Below are 6,000 nucleotides of genomic sequence, written 5' to 3' on the forward strand. Positions count from 1 at the left end.
CTTAGAACATCTGATCTTGTGTAACTACTGGTCCAGAGTACCAAGTGACAGCATTAAGGAAGGTCTAGGATTATCTGTAATTACTGGTTCTGTACTGCACTGAGTCCTGGGGACTCTGAGATAAAAAAGGCGAGTATGGTGTTCTTTTTTTTTTTTAACTGGGAAAGGAACAGATTGTTCCTTTACTTCTGTTTGTAAGGGTGGGTGCTACTGCCCTCTTTAATCCCCCATTCTGTCTTAATAAAAAAAGGTAGTTTTGGGGGGTTTAAGGTGGAGCACAAGCCCCCCCTTTAGAAACAGAATTAACAAAAAATAAATAGATGAAGAAAAAAAAAAGAAATAAAACAAATTGCTATTGGAGTAGCAGTAGTGAAACCTTGCTACTACCTTAAAATTCTGAGAGCTAAGCAAATGCACTGGCGAGGTCCATGATTCCAGACAGGCCAAGGATATTGGTAAGTGTATGCTATGTACACTTCAGGGTACATGTAACTGCTGAAGGGGGTAACAGAAGGGTTTTACATTTATATTTTTTCCTCTATTATGCCTACTTTATGAATGCTGCAAGTAGGTGCAGCTATGGTGCCCTATAGAAGAGATGTTATACACCTGACCAACCAATCTGCCAGCTCTCTCCTTCTTGCCATCCCACATGGCAAGGAGAAGAAATCCCACAGTTTCTAAATGGCTGTGCTAGAAAGAGCAATATCATGGATGGCAAGGAGCATAGCCTGATGGGAATGAGCAGCAGCATGAGGTATTCTTTGTAATCTTGGCAGACAGCCAGATATGGGTAGTCGATGTTTTTTGCAAGGTTAGTAGAATATTTTGCTATGGTATCTGAGCAACTCTCTGTTTTTTTAAATGGATCTAAAAATACATAAATGCAGCCTATATTTTAATAATTTATTTTTTTGTTACATCCAGATAGATTTGTAAACATACAACAAAGTAGCTACAATTACTGGCTAGGCAGGGAGCTATTTGTGGATTAAAATTCTTTGGTTGGTGAGCAATCTTGAATTTATATGAAACTGAGTTAAAATGCATTACTTCAGCCTATATTTTATTGTATAATAATCAGACATTGGAGAAGTATGCAGTCAACAAAGTAGCCGTATCTCAACCTGTAAACACAACAAATCTAGACAAAGCCAAAAGTAATGGTAGAACAATTGTCCCAAATTAAGGACAGATTTGAATTATCACCCTTATAAATTACGAAAGTTACTGGAATAACGGGTTTTGCATGAAGTCTGAAACTCAAATGAATGCCATCATTTAGTGACTTCAGCCCTCAATGATTTTCCAGAAAACTACACCTTTTATGAGAAATAGAGCAAAAGTATGAGGCAAAAATCTGGACATTATGCAAAAATATGGACAGCCGAGAGGTGTGAAAGTAGTTATAATTGCAGGGTGGGGGCAGTTTGTGGATCAAAACAACAGATTTCATTTACTTATTATTTTGGATTTGTAATATCAGTGTAATTTGTGCAAAACAAATTGGAATACTTTTGCACCGCTTGTGTAAAACAGGTAAAACGCATTGCCATGGCTAATAGTTTTGTCAAAATCAGATGACTTGGGTATACATAGTCAACAGACGTCATTATAGGTGGAGTTGGGCGTATGTCTGTAGAGGAAGCTAGTACCAAACCATAGATCTAAAGTAGACGCAATGTGGTATAGTGTGGTTGCTGTGTGTTTTGTGAAGCAAGCTTAAAAAAGATTTACAGTGGCAATTATTATTATTGTTAAGTTTATGATTATAATGGTTATTTGTGTAAATGAAGCTGGAATACTTTGCTGTGGCTGCTGTATATTTGAAACAAATTTGAAATACTTGCCTTGGCCATTATTATTATTATTATTATTATTATTATTATTATTATTATTATTATTATTATTATTATATATTTATTTTTTAACCACAATTAGACATCTGATCTGTGCACAATCAACAAAGTGGGTATAATTGCTGGATCTGGGGGTACCTATGGCTGCAAATGACTGGCCTTGATTTTCTTTGCTCAACTTAAACAATAACTATTCTGGTGAGCTTTTATGTAAAGTAAGTTGGAGTAGTTTACCTCAGTCATTTTTAACCACAGTTAGATATCTGAGGCATAAACAGTCAATAAAGTGACTGTAATTGATGGGTATGGAAGCCATCTGCCGTTGCTTGATTACTGTTAAAAAAATCACTGATCCAACATCACAGGTGAGTTTCACATATTGTGTTGTATTTACTGAAATTAGAATGATGCTATCACTGTTATGGATTATGCCTGCATGTATTTGTGTATGCTTCAGTGTATTTAAGGGTAACAAGTTTGTCATAACTTCTTTAACAGTCAATCACACATGTCAACATTGTACACAAAAAGTGGCTACCTGTGATGGTCTGAGCAAAATGTGTGTGAAATCAACTGATCATTGGTGCAGTGGCACATTACATCACCATCTCATAGTACTTGGTTCTCAGTTCAGTTCATGGCTGTTTTTTTTTTTTTTTTTTTTTTTGCAAGGTTAATGGAATATTTTGACATGACATCAGAGGAACTCTGTTTTTTTTATATTGAGCTGAAAATGCATTACTGCAGCCTATACATTACTGTAAGTCCTTCCTGTCTCTGTGTGGGTTTATCCAGGTGGTCTGGCTTTTCCAGCATCCCAAAGACATGCAGCAGGTTATTTGGCATTCCTCCAATTTTCCAGTAGGTGTGTTCCATCTTTTTATTGACTTGGTTCAGAAGCATGCACAGAAAGTTGCTATAATTTGTGTGTGGGGGAGACTAGAGACAGAGTGGACATTATTTCTTTAACTTTTCTCACAACTCAATCTTTGAGGCATGCACAGAAGGTCAATGTAGTATGTCTATGGACAGTGTACCTTCCAAAAACAAAACGTTGTGACACATTACACATTACTGTGATCATTATATTTTGACTTTCTACACAATTAAACATCAGATGTGAATACTTATTTGCTAGAGTTAGGAGTAAGGAGGCATGCTGTGTATATATTTTTGATATCAACAAGTTGAAATATGTTACTGTCCTTTATATATTCTTTACTGATAACCTAGTCTGATATCAGAGAAGTACAGAGAAGGTAGCTGTCTTTTGGGGTAAGTGTAAAACAGCATGTTGTGAAAATGTACAGCAGCAATTTCAAATGTTTGATTGTGACTATTTTTCCTTTCATCACAATCTAATACCACTGAGATACACAGAATGGGACTGCTTTTATTTTATTTTCTTATTTTTATTTTATTGTATTTATTTAATATTTTTTTTTGTTTTAGCTGTCTTCTACCAGTGGTACTTATTAGCCTATTGAATCTATTTGTCAATAACTGTTTAACCCATTATAACTGTACTCCTAATAACTATTGCATATTTAGCTATGTATTATTAATTAGATATGTGTGGAGCTTTTCTCCTCAGGTCTCCACTGAAAAAGGGCTTCAGCCCAGCTGGACTAACCCGGTCAACAAATGTCAAATAAATAAATAAATTCACTTATTTGGGGAGTAGAGAAGCAGGCATTCCTATATGATCTATGTGTCATGTCAACCATATGTATAGCTCGTTTATTGGGAATTACTTTTTTTGTCAGATTTGAACATGTTGAGGGTAGCAGATATGTGACTCAGAGACTGTCCCTGCTTTAGAACAGACTTCTCTTCCATGTGAGTCAGCATTCGCTATTCAAGCTATTCAAATGTAACCTAGACCAATGGATGGGAACCTGAAAAATTACCTGTGGATTCACACCTATTATTCCTGTTAAATAAAGGCAGCTTGTAAATGCTCTGCCACCTAACCACAGCTATATGCCCCCTAAGTAATTTATCCCGTCATTTATGTATGGTAATACATGTCCAATCTTAAAAAGGTCTCTTTGGGCCAATGGCAATCACCTATGAACCTATGAAGCCTTGGACTGGCTTTTTTTCCTTCATCATGATTTTTTTTCAGGACATCATTTGGTCAAAAGATTGGGGGCAATACATTCTAAAATACACATCAGAGCATCTAGAATCCAATGACATCTGTCATAGTGCAGTTCTGGCCAGTCATGGTGTGTTGAAAGGATGTAGGAAAAATCTGAAGAGCAAAACAGTCTGAGAAAAGAATAACTAACTAAATAAATAAATTAACAAACAAATAAGTGAATAAACTGGATAGAGTTAGGATGCCGGGATGCAGGCAAATGAGGGACAATGGATGGCAGTTACGTTGGTAGGCATCACAGTCTTGTTTGCCTAGGGCTTCATTTTCCCTAAGATCAACCATGACTGCCACCACTGATGAAGGGGGGGGGGGCGTAGAAGTGCAAGAAACTAAAAGTATAAGTTGAAAACACCTACCTACAGGCAAGATTGGTTTTTCATTTTTACAAGTTTTTCATATTCATGTTATTGCTGTCCTGTCAGAACTTGCTGATGTCCTTTACAGAGAGCGTGTTTTTAGCTAAAACATGAAAGGGAAGCAGCAGATGAAGGTAAACTTAGTATTGAGGGTCAGTAATGCCTTTGGAGATAAAAGAAAATTAGTCAAGAAATGAATGTTAGGAATTGATAGCATTGAATGGTTCCTAGCCAAATACAGACATTTGCTTATAGGTGACTATTTTTAAAAGACAGTATGGTTATTGAATAGATGAGGACCAAGGTAGAGGTTCGGTTGTTGTTGGATATTTTTTGAGGCAGATATGGTTAGAGAAATTTGAAAGAAAGCTAAGAAGTAAAAATGTCCATGGACTGTTACAAAGTCAGACATCTGCATGGAATACTAGATCAGTGATAAGGGAGTATATGAGAACTCACATCCATTAAATTGGAGATGCAGTGGTTTTCCAGAAAAAAAGAGAGATGAATAAATCCACTAACTCTGGAGAAATATTTGACATTTGTGTAAGAGTGAATTAAACTCTTTCTTAAGAATGAAAGTATTCTTAATTAAAGAGTTTAATATCCTTTTCCCAAATATTTTCTGAAAGAGGTAAAGAAAAATTTAGATATACAACAAATTTTGAAGTGAGATGTGTCGAGGTGATAGGAGAAAGTAAGTGAAGCCACACCCTCAGGAAATGAGGGGTGATGTCAGAGCCATAGCTATGGTGAGAAGAGGGCAGCTACTCAGGACTAAAGGTGTTAAGGGACACAATTGGCAATGCCAATAAAGCAGAAGCAGTCTACCAGGAAAGCACTGCTGGCATGAGTTTAATATTGCAGTCTGGCAGAAATTATTATTTTTTATTTACTTAATGTATATTATTTATTTATTTATTGCCCCTCAATTTCAGTTGAGAGTGCCAGACTGGGGACTCCCTAGAGTGTCAATTTACATAGCTTCTGCTCTGGATAATGCCAGTAAGAACATGGGTTTGTTGTAAAGTAATTCAGAAAAACAAAAACACCTGCTAGCTGCTCTGTGTTCTCCCACCCCATGGTCCTCTAGTATCCAGGTGCTCAGATCTTCATTACTGCTATAGATTATGGAATACTTCTTGTGCACCAGGGGGTGACACTTTAAAGCATGTTTGTTGACTTTGCTCAGTTAACTACTTACTCTCATTGATGCCTGCTCTTGTAAAAATAAATAATAACATAGCCTAAACTGCTTTATTTATATGGGTAAAGGGTCCTTTATTTACTTTTCTTTGTTTATTATTATTAATGTACCTGTCTTTTCACATATTGAGAATACCCCATCATCATGGAGATATGCCTGCGTGGAATCTATACTTTCTTTTATTACTGCAGAGTTGGGGGTAACATGAACCCAAAGCAGCATGTTCCCCTGGCACACTTAATCCACCACGAGTGACAAGTGGAAATTTAAATCCAATATCTTTATTCAGCAGGCTAATTTGGTGTGTGTCTAACCAATAATAGCGGTGAGAAACAGACTAACTAACCCGATAGATCTGGGTGCATGAGTGTAGTAACTGTAGGGAAGTAGTAACAGTCTAAATTAATAGGTCAA

This window comes from Protopterus annectens, chromosome 3.part1, assembly GCF_019279795.1.
Source record: "Protopterus annectens isolate FY-2018-M chromosome 3.part1, PAN1.0, whole genome shotgun sequence".
Classification (NCBI taxonomy): domain Eukaryota; kingdom Metazoa; phylum Chordata; order Ceratodontiformes; family Protopteridae; genus Protopterus; species Protopterus annectens.